Source organism: Lepidochelys olivacea (genome assembly GCF_965140295.1).
Source record: "Lepidochelys olivacea isolate rLepOli2 genome assembly, chromosome: 12".
In the NCBI taxonomy this organism is placed as follows: Eukaryota; Metazoa; Chordata; order Testudines; family Cheloniidae; genus Lepidochelys; species Lepidochelys olivacea.
In genome coordinates this window covers 24,232,621-24,257,264 of record NC_140422.1, presented here as the reverse complement: position 1 = coordinate 24,257,264, position 24,644 = coordinate 24,232,621, and the positions used below count along the sequence as shown (strand labels likewise).

The 24,644-nt window shown below is 40.3% G+C and overlaps 1 protein-coding gene across 6 annotated transcripts in view; it reads right to left on the bottom strand.

The window, feature by feature from the left end:
• The window catches only part of CHST8 (carbohydrate sulfotransferase 8), a 265,642-nt gene that overhangs the window by 30,268 nt on the left and 210,730 nt on the right, over window positions 1-24,644 (bottom strand). The window contains exon 1 of one of the 6 annotated variants that reach the window (XM_084644773.1): window positions 20,858-20,965. The exons of the other annotated variants lie outside the window; for them this stretch is intronic. The gene's annotated coding sequence lies outside the window, so the exon portion shown is untranslated. Of the gene's footprint in view, window positions 1-20,857; window positions 20,966-24,644 lie in introns of those variants that run through there. 6 annotated transcript variants of the gene reach the window in all.

Here is a 24,644-nt window from a genome sequence, read left to right as displayed (position 1 = left end):
CACTAAGCTTCTCAGCCACTTGCTCTGACAGCTGACTGTTCAGTTCCATAACCCATAATGGGTTGGTGACTTAAATAAAAATGAATAGTCTACTGAATAGTACCTTTTATTCATTAAACTTACTTTCAAATACTTTCTTGTTGTTTTTCAACTATTCCAGTTGGAGGCAATGGGGGCAGAAAGATGTCTGTGTGAGGTTTTTTTTTTTTTTTGGTCCCTTTATTAAAAAAAAAGTCCTGAAAATCCAAAAACTGAAAATAGAAAACTATTATTTTTTGGTTTCCAAAACTGTAGCAAAAGAACTCTGAGTCAAAATGAAACAAAGATTTTTGTTCAGAATCAACATTTGAAAACTGAATATTTTGTTTCAAATGTCCAGATAGGAAAATAAAAACATTTAATCAAAATTGACATTTTCTCATGGAAAAATGTCAATTTTGACAAAATGACATTTCATAATGACTCTCTAGTCTTCTCCCTACAGAATTCCATCTTCTTGGGCCTAAAGAGGCTACGATAACCAGTGTGGAATTACTTTCACACTATTCACTCTTTCTAACTCCTAAGTGACTTTGTTTTTGATCCATACTCACTGTCTTCCAATTTCCACAAACACTTAAAGCTTTCAGTGATGCTGAGATGAATTGAAACTTAGGGGCATCTTATGCTATTTCAAAGCAGCTATCATGTACATAGTACTATACAGGATCATCACGGTCCATTTATTTTGAAAAAATATTGTAGTCTTGGCCTTGAACTTTAATATATATAAAATATATTTATAGTATATACAAAATATAAAATCAAATATACTTTACTGCAGTTGATCTGCATGCTGGTGAAATTCTTGACAGATCAGCTCCCTTAAAGGCCTCATGTGCCAAGTTATCCTGAATTACACACTGACATTAGAAAAAGCCTCTATTTTGATTGGTAAATAGGGCTGGTGATTAGGTGGTGCAATTAGTATTCGTAAGTGAGGAAGAATCCATTTTACACATGATATCAAGTCATTCAAATCATAGCAGTCTTGTCCTGATCTACTCTGACTACTTCTGACATCTGAATGCACAGCATAGTGTTACTAGCAAACAAATGGGTCTTCAAAATGCTCATTTACATCATGTGCCTTTTTCTTCTCATTAAGGAAGGTGGTAATTGCCAAACTATTGTCAGTGAGTGCTGGAAAAAGCAATATGAGTGATTTCCTTGGTGACTGTCAGGATCTTCAGATGAGGCTGTTGAACTACATTCTTAATAACTGAAATACACTGTGGGAAAAGACAGATGACAGTGTCTTTAGCAAGCTTGTTTCATGTCGATACGCCCAGGATGCTCTTCCAACTCCCAGCCCTTGCAGCATGGTGCTAGTGTGTGAGTTTGGGGAACAAGTCTGAAAGCTTGAGTGTGCTGAATGATGTGCTGAACTCCTAATACGTTGCATGGAAAGAGGTAGTACCATCCTTTTAAAAGACTAGACATTTGAGTGCCTGAATCCCAGTGAATTTGTGTTCTTCTCCTAAAGGATTAATTATGTATTTCTTAAACAAGGTTAAATGTGTCTATACAGGTCTCCAAAATTAAATCCCAAAGCAGCATTTTTCTGGTCTGTTTTTTCCTTCCTGAAGCAAAGTAATAGAAGGAATAATTGTGAGTTCTTACTTAGACAAACCGCTTTTGATAAGCGGCTAAAAATGTTGCAAACAAGATCTGCTTACCACAAACTGTTTTCATGCCTCATCTTTTTCTATTTTTAGTGGCTAAATTTTCAAAAGTTTTGAAGGCTAGTAGGTTTGAAATCCTTTGTGGTATAAAGCCATGAACTCAGGAAGCCCAACTTACCATGCGTCTTGGGCAACCCATTGAACCTCTCCGTGAAAAGCGGGTAACATTTGCCTTCCTCAAAGCGGGGCTTGGGTATTAATTGTTTAATAAGAACACAGATGCTGCCATGCCAAATCACACCAATGATCCATCTAGTCCAGTATCCCATCTCTGAGAGTGGCAAGGCCTTCGGAAGAAGGTGTAAGAAATTCCATAATTTCTTCCTAAATGCTTTCAGATTGAGATTGGTTTATGGCCTGAGGCATGTCACTCTCCCTCCCTTAGGGATTCTTACATGGTTTATATTTAGCCTTTTAATCTAAGATTGGTGGTCAGATTCTCTGTTAACATGGCCATTTCTGCCAATATTCATGCATTGCACGCTAATTTGATATTTTGGGTTTGTTTCCATTTACTATGAGCAGCTGTTTTTAGCTGTGCATTCTCTCCCTTTGGTCACACACAGCTAAATCCTGAATGGAATTTTGCCTAAGGATGTACAAAAACAGTAAGAACTTGAGGATTGAGCCACAGCTCGTTATGTCCCAGTCATATGCAAACACTCCATAGAATGCTGGAGTGTATTATGCAGTTGGGCCTCACTCAAAATTTCCATTGATCTCAGTGGGAGTTTTATGTGCAAGGTATTTGCTGGCTCTGGAATATAGAGATTTTCACCTTGTTGTTTGGGCTGAATGACTTCATAAGGTAAATAAGCATAATATTATTTAAGTGATTGATTCTGATTTTCTGAAATCATGCCTATACTTTGCACACGTTGCTATATATAGGCACTCAAATCAAGTTTTGCATGCAATGGCTAAATACCTTGCATAAGCCAGACTTGTGTGTATACAAGTTAGGTACACAACAGTTTATACAGGTGCCATTAGATTGATTTCTGATTAATCTATTTTTTTGGGTTTATATAGTGTTCCTAAGCACTTTACTGGGTAAACTAGATTTACAGTAATCAAACCAGCTTCTGAATATTTTTGAAGTATTGGCTTCTACTTGTACGCTCTTACACACTTCCTGAATAACTGCTTAAAATGAACTAGTTGCTGAAATGGTGAGTGGTGATTTCACTTCCACCAATCAGATAAGACAAAGTTCCTGCATGTTAGTTTTGGATTTCTGAAACTTTAATCTGTCTAATATCTTTGTTTAATTGATATACCTTTATTAGCCTCCAACAAGGAATTACTCTGTATTCCTGTGCATCATTTGTCCCCATAGAACACTACCTGCTTCTCCTTCTGAGTGTCTTCTTTCTTCTCTACCAACACCCTAAAGGTATCAGAGCAGCTAAAATGAATATACTGGAACATTTTGAGAAGGTAGAAATCCCTATTAGGATTTCTGATCTGAACATTTTCTGCCTTCCCTTATTTGCATATGGCTTTGTATAATCAACAAACAACCTCATCATTAGAAATACAGCTAGGGACTTCTGTATAAACAATGACTATCTAGATTTTGTACCATTCTTTCACTTTTTTGCATTCTAAAGTATTATCTATAACATAAATAAATGTAGTTACTGACAGAATGTATTTTTTTAATTTGACAATGTACCTTTAAGACTCTCACACAATTCCTAGGTGCAGTTTTGAGTCTGTAAGGAAACTGAAACCTCCTTCCCACCATGTTTTGTATGGTCTGGTTTCTAAAGAAAAGTTTACATTTCACTTATTGTTACTTCTGTTAACCTGGATACAACTGTTTTGTTGTAAGAATAGCCCATGTAACAACACAGACATGAAGATGTAAGTCCTGTAACATTTTCACTCAGCCCATTATTTGTTTGTTTGATATTTACAGGTCTATAACTCTTCTTAAAGCATGTTATAAAATATACAATGGAAAATGCTGATGATGGCTCTTCAGACCCATAAAACTATCTTTATTATCTCTTGTAAAAGTATGTAGTGTAGGTGGAGTCTCATCTTTACTCAACCCATGAACCATATGCAGAGACTCTCAGCCTGTTTCACACAGACATCCCCTGGAATCCTTTGCACCAGTTTCCAAGGTGCCCCACTCACCCAGACCGAGTAATTTCCTTCAAGCTTCAAGTTTTCCACCAAGCAAAGTAGAAATGTTAAGTGGGTAGATGTGCATACCTCATGGTGACCAATGGTGGAAGCCAATGCCAGCTCATGGGAAAGGAACAATGCGTCTCTGTCTGCTTCCTTAAATCACAGCAGCTAACCCAGTAAACATGAATTTTCATCACCTACATTGCTATAAATCTTGCTTTAATATTGATTTCAGATGTTCTAGATAAATCCTTAACCTTTCAGCTAGTCTCTCTCATAATCCCATATCACTGATGACTCCAGGCAGTGACAATTGGCACTGTTAAACTCTGCAGCTTCTCTCTCTCCCCCCCCCATACTACCTCTTTGGAGGAAGGTGGGAATTGGGGGAAAGCCAGTGTTCCCCAAAGGCCACTCTTCACAAATAACTCAGAGTGGGACAACTGGTCTGTGAAAACCAGAAGCTACACTTGCAGCAAAATGTATGGGCTTGCTGTAGTCAGTTTATCAAAACTTGTTTTTCTAAGACCGGTAGAGCACTTAGATACAACAGAGTAGCTTATTGTAGAGAAATGCCTGAGCTGGATAGATAGGAGTCCAGCTGTCACCATGAATAAACTGTGACATGGATGTAATATTTTCAAAGGCTACCGTTAGGTTGGCCATCTTGGCAAAAAGGAGCAAAATGCACCTTGCAATATTTCTAAGCACAAACAGAAGGGCCGGAAATATTTTAAGACTTCCAGCCCAATGTTGCAAACCCACATAAGGTTTATATAGGTATCAAATAAGTTGCTGAAGTGTAGAGTGTTCATGAAATGAAGTTGAGCTTGCTACTGAGTTTGAACTTGGGTTTGCTGACCCGAACCACTGAAAGTCAAGAGGGACTAAACAGGCATGACAAAAAAACCCAACCCCATGAATGATACTATTCCTGGTGCTAAAGCCAGCAAGAAGGTAAATATGGCTAACAGTGGCCTTGTCTTCACTACAGTGTGCTCTTAACTGAAGTTAACTAAAATGAGTTACAATCCTAGTAAAGACAAGGCACCTCGTAGTTTTCACACAAGTTAGCAAGTTAAGTTAAAACTTGGCTCGTCCGTCTTCAACTTGATCTGCTAACTGATGTACAAATTGCCTTGTCTTAACTAAAATGAGTTACAATCCTCATAAACCTGGGTTAAAAGCACAGTGGTTTTTTTTTAGTGAAGACAAGGCCAGTATCATGCCCTTGCCAACCCACAGTGACCCATCATGGTGAAATTTTGGCCAAATCATTCAACCCCAATGGACACGGACTGCTGAAGAGGTCTTTCTGCTGTAGCGAGTAGTAAGAGATGATCTGAATGGAGGGTCATTCAGCTGAATTATTGGAACAGGTCCATGTAGTGAAGACAAGCATACAGGCCTAATCTTCTAAAGTGCTTGGTGTTCTCAACTCCCAACAACCTTCAGTAGAGCTGAGAGCACTCAGTACCTTGCATGATCAGGCTCAGTCTCTAAATTTTCATGACTGTATTCAGCTGAGTCTTGTTTTCAGTTACCTGTAAAATGGGTATAATTATTCTTAATGACCTCTCAGCGACGTCATGAGAATTAACATTTGCAAAGTGCTTTGAGATCCTCTGTTGAAAGGTGCTGTGTAAGTATAAAGCTTCATTATTTTAATAATATATTTCTCTCAGAAACTATTCATTCTATTACATCACTAAGAATCACTGCAGAGATTTTGTGCTATTTGTTAATTTATTTAGATTAGATGCTAAAGTGAAAACTTAAACATACTGTCATCTTCAGACTCTTGGACAATTAGAGTGCAGCTTGTATTATAGTTTTATAATCAAATTGAAGAAGCTTACTGAAGTCATGAATTAAGAAACTCATTAAATTCTCAATTGTATTAATAGGAAAATTCAACTTATTAAATTCTTCAGTAAAACCTAATAATGAAGTATTGAAAATGTCTTTATTTTTTTTCAGAGTAGCAGCCGTGTTAGTCTGTATTCGCAAAAAGAAAAGGAGGACTTGTGGCACCTTAGAGACTAACCAATTTATTAGAGCATAAGCTTTCGTGAGCTACAGCTCCTCATTCATTCTTGCTGCCCAGATAGTTCTGAAACATTTCCCCTGCTCACAATTCAGCAAAAAGTAATAAATAAAACAACAGGACTAGAAATTGCATAACATAATTTGGTTACGTAGATTTTTAATCTGAACGTTGTGTGTCACATTTTAAAGATTTGTTAAAAATTTCAGGTGTTTGAGAGCCAGCCCAGTAAATGGCTGTAGGCATTTAAGCTGTAAGATACCATTGTCTTTGTACTCTGTGCACCGAACTGCCCTGTTTACAGCAGGATGTTGAATTAATGACTGATTATACTACTTTTGTTTAGCAGTATACGATACAGAATTTAATGCTATAAATCATTCTATTGAAAGAAAAAAACATTTTAATATATCCATATTTTATTTCCAGTAACTGAAATTTGAGCACATATGTACTAGTGAAGGTCATAGGGATGGGGAGAACATTATTCCACTCAATAGGCCAAATCCAGCCCTGGTGAAAATGGATGCATATCTGTTAAAAGTCAAAGGGCCAGATCCACACCTGCTGTAAATTGGCACAGCTCCATTGACTTCAGTGAAATTGTCATTTAATACCTGCTGATAATTTGGGGTCCAAAGTTTTTTTTTTAAGTCAGTGGAGTTGCACCCACTTACATCAGGGCTGGATTTGGCCCAAGGTGTTGGCTTGCATTTATACATTTTTCATGAGCCCTGCATCAGTGCTCATTTCAGAGATATTCTTCACTCCCTTTGTCATTAAATTGCTGAGACTTGGTAGTGGAAACAATTACTAACAGCATCTAGTGTGAATGAAGAAGAAATCTACTAAGCATAAAACAGATTGCTCAGTAACTAGCCAGTCCAGGCAAGAATACACCAGGGAAGGGCACCATTTTTTGGATGCTTTGTGGGGTTCATTATAAGAATGGTAATCTTTCTTAATGGTGGTCTAACAAACTGGGACACAAATCAGAAGGTTGGTGACCAAAAGAGTAATTATCAGGGGAAAGACCATTTTCTCCACATTTGCACACACACTACAAAATTGTGCATCTACTACCCATTAGCACATGTAGCTATCCAGTTGGTGCACACAACCAGGTACACATAAACAGCTGTGTGTGCACATTCCCTCTTTTCAAATGCAATGGATATGCAGACAAGCACATGACCTGTACCAGTAAAATCTATCTCTAGAGATGTAAGAGACTTATCTAATGCCCACTGAAATCAACAGACTCCCACTGACTTCAAGGAGCAATGGGTAGGATCCTTAGTCAGGGACCCCATTAGATTATCAGCAGCTAGGATTTGTTTCTGCAGAACATGAGGTACTTTCTGTTTATCCATATGTGATACGGCACATAATGAAGTATTATCCTTTAAATGCCCCTGTCCCTATTAGAGGCATTGGCATGCCTCACTGCCTCTGTTCCTTCCTACAGGCCAGCTAGTTATTTTCTGTTTTTCTCCTGTGAAAGGTAATACTGTTGAGTGTACAGAGTGTGTGCATTTGCTACCAACATTAAATGTGATGTATCTCAGAATGTTTTGGAACCTTAAAGCAGTGTGGCAAATGGAAAAGGTATGTAGGTTTTGATTTGCTTTTATAAGTCAAACCTCATATCTGCTGCATTTGTAACTTGGACGCAACGGGCTGCAGTGAAATGCAGGATCCTGAAGAGGATTCAGTGCAAATCTTAGGATCAAATCATGATCCATAGTACACACATGAGCAGGAGGGTATTGGTATTGTGGACAACAGAGCAGGGGGACAGATGCCTCTTAAGGGCTGCTATTTCCCATCCCATGCATGCGGGCAGGGAGTGGTTTGTGCAGTGTGGAATGTGGGCAGTGGCTTGACTTCACCCATCTTCATGCCCAATCAATGCAGCTGATCTGATACTGAGGGGAAAATACATTGCGCCAGTTAAAGTGCTGACTCACGGTGTTGCAAAACCTTGTGATTTCTGGAGTTTCTTCTTAAAGCCCCCATTTCCAGAGTCATGGGAGAATCCTAAGTTATTATTTAATACAAAAAAAAAAAAAAAAAGCCAGCTTCTATCCCTGGTGGTTGCAGAGAAAAGCCTGAAAAACAGGACACAAGTGAATCCTATATGCCCAAAATCCAGAAAGCAAATAAAAAGAACCCAAGTTTATATTTTAAAACTCATGGTTTTTAAACCAGTCTCATGATTTTTGAACACTCAGAGTTGGTAATATTGTGCACAGATTACTTCTCCTATTGAGACAGTGTGCTTTATAACTTGGTCCCTAACCCAGGGCTTGTGGTAACTCCACAATCTAGCCTTTAGTGAGATTTATAGTAAGTCTTTTGTTGTCTTTTACTTATCTGGCAGAGACCAAAGCAAGCTTCCTGTATGTTGCAGCCTCCAGTCTAGTTAGCATCCTGTTTTCTTCCCCTTGTGTTCCATCTATTGCAAGTCCTCCTTCCATTCACAAAAGCATTGTGAATCCATAATAATGTGTGCCTATCCCTGCTAACTGCTGAAAAACTCCACAGTAATTTTCATTGACTCCAGTTACTCTTATTACTTAACTGATCACTTGTATCCTCCCCTGCTGCTGAACTCATCCTGAAAACTGCTTATGACTGTGCCAGAAGCTGTTTCCTTGCTACTTTAAGCTAAATTGCTTAACTTCTTCAGTAAAGTTTTCTTACCTCTTTGGGGAAAAAAAAATTGTGGAATAGGTGAAATGAAGAATATCACTAACTAGCAGTGGCAAGATCCTATGTGTAATCTAATATAATCTAACCTATTTAGGATTTTCTACAGCATGGGTAGTGTCTAAGCACGTTTCAAATAAATGGAATCTGTTTACTGAGTTCCCTACTATTTTTCATGGAGTCTTTGTAGATACAGCATATTAATTTTAAAACTTTAATACAATTTGTATGGTTCTGTTTGGGCTAGAAAGTATAACAGCTTTCTCCAAAAGTTTTAAAACTTAACAATGCTTCAAATTTGAATGGAAAACCACATGCTGTCTAGTTAAGGTCAGCATAGCTGTGCCTATGGGGGCATTTAGGAAACCGAACATTAGTCATGTATAATCCTCAAAGGCTGGCTCTCAGGAGATTTCCTAGCAAACTCATGCTCTGGTCTAAACAATATACCACCTCGTGCTGGGGAGCAGAAAGTGATAGGGTTGCACTGTGAAATGACTTAATTTGTACTGCTTTCTTTCTAACTCTTGGCAACATGAATTTTCCTAACTTCCAGACTTGTAGTTTGTAGCTGTGTATAGTACAGCCACAAATATCTGTGATATGTCAGGTCTGTACGACAAGGCTGGGCTTATAGCTGTGTAATGGTTACTGAAGGCCACCATTCTCACATGTACAGATATAGGCCCCAGGAAATCACTTTGAAAGTGTGCTTTGCTTCGAACTTTAGTGCTGAAATGAAACATATGCTTAAGCGTTTTCCTGAATAGGGATACTTACCTGAATCAGGTCTCGGTGCAGAGTGGTCTCCTTTGTTTTGTATTAATGATTGTTTTATCTTAATTCCACGACGTGTAGAGTCATACTGAACTCTTCAATTAAAGTAAGTGTGGTACTATGCATTGATTATAAGATGTGACAGCCTTTCTTTAAAGGCAGAGCAGTAGACTTCGTGTCTGACTTTTTTTCCTTTGTTATAAGAACATAAGAATAGCCATACTGGGTCAGACAGATCATTCATCTAGCCCGGTATCCTGTCTGAGCATGGCCACTGCTAGATGCTTTTGGCAGTCAGAAGGTAAGAGACACCCAGAGCATAGCATTGTGTCCCTGACCATCTTGGCTTATAGCCAATATCCTCCATAAATTTTCCTAGTTCTTTTTTGACCCCATTTATACTTTTGGTCTTTGCAACATCCCATGGGAACAAGTTCTACAGGTTGACCATGCATTTTGTGAAGTGCCTCCTTTAGTTGATTTTAAACCTGCTGCCCATTAATTTCATTGGGTGACCTCTAGTTCCTGTATTACATGAAGGAGTAAATAACACTCCCCCATGCACTTTCTCCATACCATTCATGATTTTATAGACTTGTATTATATACTCCCTTAGTAGGCGTGGTACAATTTAAAATATGTTTTGGGTATATTTCTTTGAAAAAGGTAGATACAATTAAACTTATTCAATAATTTCACTAACCTTGGCCCATCCTTGCAATAAGAATCCTTTTAATTGGCTAAGCGTAGTACAGATGTGAGATCTATGATTACTGCACTCTGCCAATCTATAGACAATGTGTCATTTTTAATGTGACAGCTGTATTCCAACAATCAAGGGTTACAGCTTCTGGCAGCATGAGATTCTCATTAAGCCATTTCTGCTCTGTAGTAAAATAATTATTTCAAAGCAAGCTGCTTCCTTCTCACCCCCAACCTCAGTACAGACTTCCTGTTTATTGTTTTGTGACTTTTCATCTAATTATCATCTGCTGCAGGTCTATTCATGCTTAAAAAGTTATGATGTTCTCTTAGGGTGGCCTAGGGTACACTGCCGAATAGTTTTTTTTTTTTTAAACACCACAATATCACTTCCCAAATGCATTGCTTCCTCAAGAAAACAAACTGAGAATAGGCTAAAAATCTTGGAGATAATTTACACCTGTTTAATTGTGTTATACAAAAATTATTTTCACAAACCTATCGGTCTGCTAGCATGTGTGCTATCAAAAGGAGAACTGTCTAAAATGATCTCATCTAGGAAATTTAAAAATAAAAGCCATGAATATATGTCTTCAGCAGTAGCCACAGCAGAAAGCGGAGTCTGCTTGATTCATTTCACGAGGTGTTTACAAAAAGGGATATTTTTAGTAGAGGCAGGGAGCTGCCCTTGCTTTTTTCCATGGGATACAGTACAGTTCCTTCAAAAACCAACAGGCACATGGACACACAAAGTGAACTGTTGAGAAATGCTGTGTAGTAGCAGAATAAAATATACTCCCAACTGTGAAAGTCAAAATCTTCGGTCAAGTTTTTGAAGTTTTTTTATACAGATTCTGAAATTGTTGGGGGCAATTTAAGTGTGTGTGTGTGCGCGCGTGTGTGTGAGAGAGACAGAGAGAGCGCCACGTTTCAGAGAATATTCAGCTTGTTTTTCTTTTTTTTTAAAAAAAAGTGTGTGTGTGTGGGGAATAGCCTTAAACAATTCTTGAAGTACAAGTGCATGATCAAAAATAGAGAATCAGGTTCTCTGATCTAATGAATGCAGTGATTGGTGGTAGGATGGAATTGATGGAAATTAGAGCAGCATCTTGCAGAGAACTACATTTCATCAGTACATGATTTTAAATAAAGCAGTGTTGAATTTTAATGTTTAATAGTTTCCTTAATGTGCTCACCTCAAGTATAACTGAGAAATCAATATCTTGGAATTTTCATTGAACTTTTGCCTTTTCTACTTTAAAGACCATGTTTTGATTCAAATAACTGCAAATTTTTAACATTTTGCAGTAATTTAAGAATTGTCTCTGACTCAGAGAATAATATAGTAACAGTGCCCTTTGGCAACAAAGTGTTTTGTTACATTACTCTTATCTAGCAGAACTCATCTTATTAACAGTCTTATTAGTGAGCCACTTATTTGCAGGAAAATTGCAAGTAAACTGTAGCTTTACTCTCTGCCAAGCAGCTTCCGCTTACTGTTTTCTGTCTATCTTCTGGCAATATGTCATTTTTTTAATGTGACAGAAATGTTCCAACAATCAAGGGTTAGAATGCTAACAGCATGGAGTCCTCATTACATGAATTCTGAACTACTGCAAAATAATGATTGTGAAGCAAGCTGTTCTCCATGTAACACAGCATAACTCATAAGACTACCCATTTACCAGCTTCTGGTTATGGATTCAATTACTTCATGCCTCAGGTTTGTGGATGTTGGAATCATGTCATGCATCTGTCTTGAACTGCACCATAAAAAGCATTCAAAGTGAATAAATTACAGGTGATGTTCCCCAGTAGCACTGTGAAGATTTTGCTTTTCCCCAAGCCACTGAAGGCCCTGTCTTCGGAAAGTTTAATGAAGGTTTTACAAACCATAAAAAGCCCGCCCACTTCCCCCCGAATGTCATGACCTTATCTCAGTTTCTGATATTGAGCAAATCTGTTTTCTGCAATTAACAAGGAGAAGAGTATTGTACCTGAGAGACATCATCTAAATGCTACCTTTATGCTCCCAAATACATATTAAACCAAATGGAAGAGGTAATTCAAAACAATAATTCACATGGATGAGAAGAACTCAAAGGGGTACTTTAGTTTCCTGATAATAGGCCTTTGCATCACAGGGCCCGTTTTTACTCTACATATTTAAAGAGAGAAACTGATCAGAAAGATGAACTGATAAATATATAATTCGATATAGAAGTTGATTTATGTAAAAGTAGAGTGGTCATGCATAAAAATGTCTCAGAAGATAATTCTGTCCATAAAGCTATCTCAGTATCCTGTAGACATATATTACAAGGAATACTGCAAATAATGAGCTATTGTCAATTGCCTTAGATAACCAAATAAGTTTTAAGTCAGCCCACTGTATAAACCATATCACAGTTACAGCTCAATTATTGATCACACTCTTATAAGAAATTTAGCATTAGCTGTTCGTTACTGTCTGCTGCCCTGGAGAATGCAAAAATATGATTATTTGAAAAAGGAAATAATTACTCCAGTTAGAGTCCAATTTTGCTTTGTTCTTTTTTTCAGCCATGCCCTGTGGAATTTCACAGAGAATGAGGTATTAAGGATACTAAAAATAATCTTAACTCTGGTCTCCATACCATCCAGTTAGAGCGTTTATATGCCGTATAGCCACATTTGTGCTCTTGGCTCACACTTTGCCTTGCAATTCCACAGAGCTGATCAGCAATGCTAGGAGGCAACTACAGTGTCACATATTTCCATGACTTCTCAAGCACTGTGAAGGATATGACTGAAAATTAAGTTTGGCATGGTAAGCCTATTTTGATGTGACAGTTAAGGGGGCATTCTGCACTGAGTTCTTAACCATTTCAGGAAATTGGCATATTGCAACAGGGTTCCAAATATTATTTCCTAATAAATTTAAAGGTAGTGTCCTGCCTCAGATGCCTGTCAAAGGTATCAGCCCCACTCAGTGAAGTGCAATGGCAGTGCTGTAAAATACGGCCATGTGGCTGGAATAAGATTCTTATGTGTGGAAGTAGCTCTTCTCATTCTTCTGCTCTACAAAAGCACTTTTTTTGTGTCTCAGCAAATGAAGAATGGATTCCCAGTGGGTGAAATGTATGAAGGAATGTTTAGAACTAAACACATGCTCTCAAACTGTTGCAGCTATCTGGTAAATTTAATTTGTGGTCAGTGGACATGATGAAAGGATACCAACAAGGAATTCCCTTCATATGTACTCTCAACTAATAGGCACTTTTCAGTTTCAAAAGTGCTAATCAATCTGCATGACATCCCTGCTAGCTGAGTATTACCCTCATTGCAAAGAGGGATAACTGAGGCAGGAAAGAGAACTTGCTGAATACAAGACAGCAAATCAGTGGTAGAAGGAATAGAATCCAGGATTCTTGGCTTCTGAGCCTTCCTCAGACTAGTAGGTATGTAACTTTACCTAGTTACATATTTTTTATTATTTTCCTCCCCAAATTATTTTTGCAGCTTTTCCAATTCTTCCTCTTTTCTCTTGTTTTCTAAGATGTCCCTGACTTGCAGCACGAATCAGCTGCGAAAAGAGATATGGTTTCATGTAATTAGTTCCTTATAACCTTGGCATTTATACCATGCCTTTATTTTACTTCTCCATACATTCAGCTTTGACAAAAGATCAAGGATCATAAAAACCTAGGGATGCTATATTAAAACAATTTCATTTCAGAAATTTCACTAATGCATACTTGCGTCCCTGAGAGGGCTTGAAGTGATTACTTGAATTTTGTATGCTTTTAGCTAACATGCATGTGTCAGCTGTATGTATGTAAATGATGATGCAATATTATGCAGGAAAACAGGAATCATGTTATCCCTACCTTTTGGCTATGCTAATATAAGTAGTGAAAGAGTGGTCATGTATGTTTGTGTATGAGGGCAACAAACTGTAGCCTCACCACCATAAAATCATTACGCTGCAATGCATTAAGAGTATACCAATTGTCAGGTATTGGAATAGCAAGTATTTTGTTACACTAAAATAAATAATACCTAGGGTAAACTATTTCACTTTCACTACATATTGCATACATCCAGAAGATTGTAATTTATTTGTTAAAATGCATAGAAATGCACAGGTCTTGTTCTTTTTAATATAGAAAATCATAAAATTTTTCTCATATGTAAAGAGAAAATGAAGATCAAACAGACCGACAGAGGACATACATAAAATTGAATTTAGCTACTTTGCCTGGATAGACGTGGAGAACTCATTGAGGATAGGTGAGGTCCCTAAGGATGGAGAAGGGCAAACATAGTACTTATCTTTAAAAAGGGGAACAGAGAGGACCCGTGGAATTATAGACCAGTCAGCCTAACTTCAATACCTGGAAAGATACTGGAACAGATTATTAATCAATCAATTTGTAAGCACCTAGAGGATAATGGGATTACAAGGAATAGCCAGCATGGATTTGTCAAGAACTAATTATGTCAAATCAGCCTAATTTCTTTCTTTGACAGGGCTACTGGCCTAGTAGATGGGGAGAAACAGTAGATGTAATATATCTTGATTTTAGTAAGGCTTTTGACACAGTCCCACATGGCATTCTCATAAGCAAACTAGGGAAATGTGATCTAGATGAAAATAATGTAAGATGGGTGCACAACTGATTGAAAGACCATACTCGGAGAGCAGCTGTCAGACTGGGAGGGTATAACTGGTGGATTCTACAAGAGTCATTCCTGTGTCCCAGTCAATATTTTCATAAACGACTTAGATAATGGAGTGAAGCAGGTGACAGTAAGATGGGAGGGGTTGCCAGCACTCTGGAGGAAAGGATTTGTATTCAGAATGACCTTGACAAATTAGAGAATTGCTCTGAAGTTGACAGGACAATATTCAATAAAGACAAGTGCAGACTACTATGGTTAGGAGGGAATAATCAAATGAACAATTATAAAATGAGGAATAACTGGCTATGCGACAGTACTGCTGAAAAGGATCTGGGGGTTATGGTGAATCACAAATTGAATGAGTGAACAATGCGATGTAATTGTGAAAAAGACTAATAATTTTTGAGTGTATTAACAGGAGTGTTGCATGTAAGACATGGGAGTTAAATGTCCCTCTTTACTTGGTGAGGCCTCAGCTGGAGTACTCAGTCCAGTTCTCGGTGCCACACTTCAAGAAAGATATGGACAAATTGGAGAAAATCCAGATGAGAGCAACAAAAATGATAAAAGGTTTAGAAGAGCTATGTTTAGTCTTGAGGAAAAAAAAGACTGAAGGGAGACCTGATAAGAGTCTTCAAATATGTTAAGGGCTGTTATAAAGAGGATGGGGATCAATTGTTCTCTATGTCCATTGGAGGTAGGAGCTTAATCTGTGGCAAGGGAGCGTTAGGTTAGATATTAGGAAAAACTTTCTAACTGTAAATGTAATTAAGATCTGGAATGGATTTCCAAGGGAGGTTGCTGAATCCCCATCATTGGATTAAGATTGTTTTTAAGAACAGGTTGGACAGCCGCCTGCCAGGAATGGTCAAGGTTCACTTGGTCCTGCTTCAGCCCAGGGGGTTGGATTTGATAACTTGATTCCAGCCTTACATTTCTATGATTCTATGCCAGCTGGGTTGTCCCCGTATGGGATTTGAATCTACCCTTTAAAAAAGAGTCCTATATAAATTAATAGGAAATATCCCGCCCATAACATGAGAGGCTTGGGATGGATAGGGCAGGGGTAGGAGAGGGTCTCTTAGCCCCTTGCTGAGCATTGAGTATCCTTCCCTTCCCTCATAAAGCTCCTGAGTGTTCCATGGGTATGTGTGAATGTAAGAGGTTTATGAGAACGGATGAGGCCACGTGTGCTGCTTCCCCCTCCACAAACTTTTATTGGCTTTTTGGAGGGGGGTATAGAGTTCGTAATTGATCTCCTGACCCCTTGTGGTTACCTAGGTCTCATCCTGGGCATGGGCTGCCATTTTTGGCACCCCCTTTTTACTCCATACACTCAGTCTATATCATCTTGATATAGAGGGGCTGCTGGATCTCCCAGTGTGCTGGGGACTTGGTTGAGTGCAGTGTGGGTCTAGAATTAATGGTTCCATGAGGCAGACCTGGCAATGACAGTAAAAGTTCTTACATTCCTCTCTTCCTACTGCTTTAGTAGCTCTGTCTTGGGGTGGGGGGCAGTAATCTGGCAGTATAGTTCAGTGCAGACTGCAGGTTAGCAGGGGGCAGTTTATGGGCCATTTAATTCAGAGAGTGAGTGAGCCAGACAAGCACTGGATTTGGGCCTCTATTTTAGGGCAGGGATGTAGATTCAGTGTCTTGCATAACTTCAGACACTTCTTATCTCATCCCTTAGGCCTCACTTGAGGTATGGGAATCAGGATGACAGCAGGGTTGAATCCTTTTAGTTCTGGAGGGACTGCTAAGGATACCCCTACCCAGGAGTGAAAGCAAGTCAGAGGACTTACCGGTACGCCCGAGTCCTGAGCAGGGGGCGTGGCCTCAACCGGAAGAGGCGTGGCCTTAAATCCCCGGGCCCTTTAAATCTTGATTTAAAGGGCCAGGGCTCCAGCTGTGGTAGTGGTGGCTGGGAGCCCAGGGCCCTTTAAATCACCCCTGAGCTACCAGCTGCAGAGGCGGCTGGGAGCCCTGGGGCTCGGGGGTGATTTAAAGGGCCCAGGGCTCCAGCTGTTGCTACCACAGCGGAGCCCCAGGCCCTTTAAATCACTGAGGAGCCCTGGGGGCTCCCAGCTTCCACTGCTACCCTGGGGCTCCACTGTGGTAGCAGCTGCCGGAGCCCCGAGCTCTTTAAATCCCCGCCTGAGCCCTGCTGCCCAAGCCCTGGGGTAGCGGTGGCCGGACTCCATCGGGAATTTAAAGGGCCCTGGGGCTCCAGCCGCCGCTACTGCCCTGGCCCTTTAAATCTCGGCCAGAGCCCCACCGCCGCTACCCCAGGGCTCGGGCAGCAGGGCTCAGGCGGGGATTTAAAGGGCCCCGGGGCAGTAGTGGCGGCTGGAGCTCCGGGGCTCTTGAAATCCCCACCAAAGCCCTGCCACTGCTACCCCAGGGCTTGGGCAGCAGGGCTCAGGCTGGGATTTAAAGAGCCCCAGGGGGGGTAGCAGCGACTGGAGCTCCAGGGCCCTTTAAATCCCCACCGCAGCCCCGCCTCCGCTACCCCAAGGCTTTAAATTGCCCTCTTGGAAAGCCGGTCCTGGTACTGCGTACCGGCTCCTACCGGTACGCACCGGCTTACTTTCACCTCTGCCCCTACCCCCTTTTTCTGTAGGCCACTTGGAAAAGCCACATTGGAACAGGAACTGCTGGGTAGATGTATGGATGCTGTTTATTTGGTTAAGCCGTTTATTAAGTTAATAAAGTAGCAGCTTCTACTTATAGCTTTGTGTCTGTGCTTCATTGTCCTGCATCCAAGTCAATAGTCTTCCAGTAGCTTTTAGAACCATCCTATAGATTTATACAGTATAGAATCAATATCCCTGCTATAGAAATCTATAGGATGGTCAAAAAGGGAAATCTTTACTTTTTAGATACTAGAGGTTTCTACGGTCATTTCTATGAAATTTTTGTAGAATTCTATTGGTTTCCTTATTATGTAGGACTCCAACACTGGGAGTATGATTGCATGGAGGGGTGAAATCCTGTCTCTTTTGATGTCAATGGTGATCTTGCCATTGAGTTGAGTGGGGCCAGGATTTCACCCTAGATGTTTTAAACTGGCTTCTCAGACTGGTAAGATGCAGGTGTAGCTGCACATAAAGGGTACTGATTATATGAGATACCCCCTGCCACTAAGCCAAGTACCGTAGGTCAAACTTCTTTATACAGCTGGCTAGTATGTCAAAAAGAAACAAAAACATTGAAATAAATGGAACATTAATTGTAATGGGGTCAAAAGACAGAACAGTAAAACTTCTAACCTTTTAAAAAAGCCCCAATCTATTATAATTTAATATTTCTCATATCTCTAGAAACCTCAGCACTTTCCCTTGTACCACTTCCTACCATCTACTCAGCTTTTTCTGATTCCTATCCTTTAAAAGGGAAAACCGATTTACTAGCTTGGATGCACAAGTCAATGCATCCTGGAGCATGTGTCTTGGATTCAGATATGTTATCACACCTGTGGCGCACATTCTCACTGTCTATACAAGTTATACCTGCAGCTAGTTGGCACTTCATTGTAATGTGAAAAATGCCAGGGTTCAAAATTAATATTGTATCTTTGCTGTCACAGACAATACTTTCCTTCTAGTTTATTAAACAAGCTCTCTACAAACTTGGAATTATTAGTAGCACTTAAACCCCAAAGTGATTTTTATCATAATACTGTAAATTTGTACATTGCTTCCACACAAGGATTTCAAAGTGCCCTTGCATGCTTTATTCTACAGCTGAGCTTGCTGTTAAGCCACTCCAGATATGGAAGGAAATGAGATACGCTGAGAGCTATTGAACACAGAATTTTCACAGTGGATCAGCACAAATTTATTTAGCAGAGGTGTCTCTGTAACTGATGTACTGTGAATTGTTCCATGGCACTCAGTGTGACACTTCCACCTAAGGGGTGTACAGGGCAAAAGCAGGAACACTAAACTGGAACACAAAATGTAACAACATATGAACTCACTCCTGGAGTTTGCTTTGCAGGCTACTTTGCTTGTTGATGGGTGGTTAGCTGCTTCTCTTAACAGAAAAAGCATTCATTTTTTAAAATGTCAAAATAGGATTTGCAAGACTAGTTTGAATAGGGAACCTCCAGTATTATCACCAGTTTTCTGGGATGGGGATATAATGTACTATATAAACCTCTACATAAATAAATACATTAGTCACTTTCCATGTCTTAGTATTCACTCTAAAAAGTAGCAAGTTTCAAATAGCAAAATATTTTGCTAATTTTTTATAACATTAGGTGCACAGTGGTGCTTTAAACTGCTTGCACCATGACAGTGATTGTCTGGACAATTGTGGCAATTGTGCACACAAATCACCACTTGCATGTCATGACAAAACCCTTGTGTTTCGTACTCACTTTTCTGAATGGAGTGGGCTTAGTCAGTGTAGGCCTATTACAACCACGTATCCAGTTCTAGCCTGTTTGATCTCAGAGGTGGAGGATAAACTGTTGTTTGGTTAAAGTTATTCCTAAATGCATACACACAGTGTATTACTGTTTAATTTAAAAAATACAGTGTATTAATAGTAAAAAAACAAACAAACACCCTCCAACCCAAACCTCCAAGGTTTGCAAAAGGCACCAGTGATGATATCTTATGTACCAATGAAGAGGTAGCAGATGGTCTAGGGCAGGCACATGCATACAGGGAGGTGCTGTCATAATTCCCTAGATATATTTTCAGAGAAGACCTAAAATTGGCCATGTGGTCATTAAGGGCCCAATTTTCAACATTACTGAATACTAGGGCTGGCTGAAATTCTCTCTCCAAACTGTTTTTGAGAAGACAGAATTTTTCGTAAAAAGTTTCTGATTCTCTTGGGAAATGTTGACTTTTTTGTCAAAAACCCAAAAACTTTTATTTGAAATGCTGTTGCATTGCCTCATGGGAGCTATAGTTCAGGTACGTTATGCCCCCAATCTTCTCTGAGCTGGGTTCCCCAGCTGGACGAAATCTCCCATGATTTATTTTGGCCAGACACTCCCATGATGCACCACAGTGGCTCAACAAGAGGGGAGACCCTGATGCATTATAGGAGGTACAGTCCAATCAGGGAGCCTGGCCCATATAGGAGAGTAGGGGCATGAGATGCCTGATCCACAACTCCCATGAGGCACTATGACAACATTTCCAAATAATTTTGACTTTTCAGTTGGAAGTTTTTAACCAAAAATTTTTAGGTTTTGATTTTTGTGCCAAAACTTTGAAATTTTCCAACTCCATCCTTCCCAATTTTCTGACCCACTCTACTGATCAACCTCAGCTGTCACTAACTCTAAATGGAGTTGTGGGTGCTCAGAACTTCTGAAAATTAGATCTCCTGTAGGAGTTCTCTGATGAAATAGGAATGATAACACTGGAGTCTGGCTCCCAGCAGAATTTCACTTTGGGTAATTAAAATTCTGGTTACCTCAATTTCTCCTGCGGTTTCAGTTGCATATGATATTTCTCTTCTGTCCTAAAACAGCATTACAGTGTGATGTTAAAACAGCTCTCTGGGTCCCACGGGCCGCTGAATTTTGGTAAACAGTTTTTTTTTAAAGTAACAAATTAAGGGAAAACCTCCTGTTCCCTGGGACTGGAATTCTTCTCCCCCACTTCACTGTGTCCAGCTGGAGATCTGGAGTGCTGCCTTTCAGTCCTGGGGTACCAGGCTGTAGTTTCTCACCTCAGGATAGACCAAGAAGGACCATCACTCTCCTTCCCCACTATATTATAACACACCAAACATTAACAAGTTCTAACCTTTGCTAAGGTCTATCCAGTATTTATGGGGTCTCCCTGCCTGTCTCTCCTGGCTGTTTTGAAATACCGTAGTTTATTTGGGATACCAGGAACCTTTGCCTGAGGTCTAAAATGTTATCAAATATTTGTGCAGGTTTTAAAAACTATTTATTTTCTATAAAAACAACAAGGAGTCCGGTGGCACCTTAAAGACTAACAGATTTATTTGATCATAAGCTTTCATGGGTAAAAACCTCACTTCTTCAGATGCATGGAGTGAAAGTTACAGATGCAGACATAAATATACTGACACATGAAGAGAAGGGAGTTACCTCACAAGCGGAGAACCAGTGTTGACAGGGCCAATTTGATCAGGGTGGATCTAGTTCACTCCCAGCAATAGATGAGGAGGTGTCAGTTCCAGGAGAGGCAAAGCTGCTTCTGTAAAGAGCCAGCAACTCCCAGTCCCTATTCAAATCCAAATTAATGGTGTTAAATTTGCAAATGAATTTTAGTTCTGCTGTTTCTCTTTGAAGTCTGTTTCTGAAAGTATAGCTACTTTCAAATCTGTTATAGAATGTCCATAGATTGAAGTGTTCTCCCACTGGCTTTTGTGTGTTACCGTTCCTGATGTCCAATGTGTGTCCATTTATTCTTTTACGTAAGGACTGTCTGGTTTGGCCCATGTACATGGCAGAGGGGCATTGCTGGCACATGATGGCATATATAACATTAGTAGACATGCAGTGAATGAGCCTCTGATGGTGTTGCTGTTGTGGTTGGGTCCTCTGATGGTGTCACTAGAGTAGATATGGGGACAGAGTAGGCAACAAGGTTTGGTACAGGGATTGGCTCCTGGGTTAGTGTTTATGTGGTGTGGTGTGTAGTTGCTGGTGAGTATTTGCTTCAGGTTGGGGGCTGTCTGTAAGCAAGGACTGGCCTGTCTCCCAAGGTCTGTGAGAGTGAGGGATCATTTTCCAGGATAGGTTGTAGATCGTTGATGATGTGCTAGAGAGGTTTTAGCTGGGGGCTGTACGTGATGGCCAGTGGTGTTCTGTTATTTTCTTTGTGGGGCCTGTCCTTTAGTAAGTGATTTCTGGGTACCCGTCTCGCTCTGTCAATCTTTAAGAGTGCTTGATAAAGATCTTGTAGGTGTTTGTCTCTGTCTGAGGTATTGGATCAAATTCCATTGTATCTTAGGGCTTGGCTGTAGACAATGGATCTTAGGGCTTGGCTGGATGGAAGCTGGAGGCATGTAGGTAAGTATAGCGGTCAGTAAGTTTCCTGGTATAGGGTGGTGTTTATGTGACCATCACTTATTTGCACTGTAGTGTCCAGGAAGCGGATCTCTTGTGTGGACTGGTCCAGGCTGAGGCTGATGGTGGGGTGGAAATTGTTGAAATCCAGGTGGAATTCTTCAAGGACCTCCTTCCCTTGGATCCATATGATGATGATGTCATCAATGTAGAGCAAGTAGAGGAGGGACACTAGGGGATGAGAGCTGAGGAAGAGTTGTTCTAAGTCAGCCATAAAGATGTTAGCATACTGTGGGGCCATGCGGGTACCCATAGCAGTGCCACTGACTTGAAGGTATAAGTTGTCCCCAAATCTGAAATTGTTGTGGGTGAGGACAAAGTCACAAAGCTCAGCCACTAGGTGTGCCATGGCCTCATCAGGGATACTGTTCTTGACGGCTTGTAGTCCATTCTCATGTGGAATATTGGTATAAAGAGCTTCTACATCCATGGTGGCCAGGATGGTGTTTTCAGGAAGATCACCAAAGCATTGTAGTTTCCTCAGAAAGTCGGTGGTGTCTCGAAGATAGCTAGGAGTGCTGGTAGCGTAGGGTCTGAGGAGAGAATCCAAATAGCCAGATAATCTTGCTGTAAGAGTGCCGATGCCTGAGATGATGGGGCGTCCAGGGTTTCCAGGTTTATGGATCTTGGGTAGGAGATAGAATACCTCTGGTCGGGGCTCTGTGTGTGTGTCTGTGTAGATTTGTTCCTGTGCTGTAGCAGGGAGTTTCTTGAGCAGATGGTGTAGTTTCTTTTGGTACTCTTCAGTGGGGTCAGAGGATAGTGGCCTGTAGAATGTGGTGTTGGAGAGTTGCCTGGCGGCCTCCTGTTCATAATCTGACCTGTTCATTATGACTACAGCACCTCCTTTGTCAGCCCATTTGATTATAATGTCAGAGTTGTTTCTGAGGCTGTGGATGGTGTTGTGTTCTGTATGGCTGAGGTTATGGGGCAAGTGATGCTGTTTGTTCACAATTTCAGCCTGTGCACGTGTGCAGAAGCACTCTATGTAGAAGTCTAGTCTGTCACTTTGACCGTCAGGAGAAGTCAAAGCAGAATTCTTCTTCTTGTAGTGTTAGTAGGAGGGTTCCTGTGGGTCAATGCATTGTTCAGTGGTGTATTGAAAATATTCCTTAAGTCGGAGACGACGAGAGTAGGCTTCCAGATCACTGCAGAACTGTATCATGTTCTTGGGGGTGGTGGGGCAGAAAGAGAGTCCCCGAGATAGGACAGACTCTTCCGCCGGGCTAAGTGTGTGGTTGGATAGATTAACAATATTGTTAGGTGAGTTGAGGGTACCACTGTTGTAGCCCCCTGTGGCATGTAGGAGTTTAGATAGTTTACTGTCCTTTTTCCTCTGTAGAGAAGTGAAGTGTGTGTTGTAAATGGCTTGTCTTGTTTTTGTAAAGTCCAGCCACGTGGAAGTTTGTGTGGAACTCTTTCTCTTTCTGGGCATTCATAAGACTAGAAAGGGGATCTTACCACCTGATGGCTGACTACCCAATGTGAGCTAATTGCCTGGTGATTTTGTATTGCAGACACTTGCACTAGGAACTAGAGTGAAACCACTCAAATAATTTTACTGAGACCACTGAACCTCTATCTGACAGTAATGACTTTTGGTTACTACAGACCTGTGCTGGATTCAAACCAATGACCTATAGATGAAAGGCTCCATATCCCATAACCGTCCTCTGAGTTAGCCAATCTTGGCTTGTTTTTATACTCCTCTGCAAGCAGAGGAATGAGGGAATCCTATTGCCTCTGGAATTACCGACTGAAACAAGCAGTAAAGAAAAGATTCTGTTGCTTGTATTTCCACTTGGGTTCAGCGATCAGAAATAAATGTGCTGAGCTGAAAAGGCCTTTCTGGTTTGCTTAAATGTTTGCCACAATATAAATGTGACAAAAGTGCTGTGTATTCCAATTAAACTTAAACAGCCGTACAAGCAGAGAGGGGCTGCTGCGTGGGAGCACAGGATAGGATAGCATTGCTACTGAGCTCCAGACTGTATTTACAAAAGAAGAAAAAAAATCTATTTCAGCAACTTCCCGAACAAAGCACATCTAGTTTTCTCCTTCTCATGTAATTCTAATTCCCGTGCTCCAGACACTGCCTGTGGATCACTGCCGGGCTGTGGTCAGTGGGTACATACCACTTTTAATTTCTGACACCTTGTTTTTCATCAGACGTTTTATTACTCTAACTCTGTCCGTAGATAAGGGACACCTGGTGCCATCATGACACCTGCAGTGCGAATGATCATGCTCTAACCTGGCTCCGATCATCTTAAACAAATGGCTCAATCAATATCAATAGCACTACTTGTATAAGTGTGTACCTGTATTATTTTGAGAGCTATGGCACTGGAGTGGGACTCAGGAGATCTGAATTAAATTCTTAGTTCTGCCACAGACCTCCTGTGTGACCTCAGCTAAACTATTCCTATTGTATAAGTGGGGAATCGAGGCATTTTAATTTTTCTGTATCCTGTCTATAAAATGGGAATATCAATACTACTTTTCTCCCACCCTTTGTCTTAGCTATTTAGATTCTAATCTCTTTGGGGCAGGGTTTTTCTCTTACTATGTGTCTCTGTGATGCCTAGCACAGCGGGTCCTGATCTCAGCAGGGGCTTTAGACCCTACTGTAATACACATAAATAATAATATTGTAATACACCTGGGACTTGGCTCATTGTGTGTGAAGGTATGTGTATTTTGGGAGACTGGGTACATACACATATCTACATGGATAGCCTCAAGTGGTAGAGTGCACTGTGTTCAAATTTTTGGTTGCTGGGAGCTCCATTCAGCAACAGTT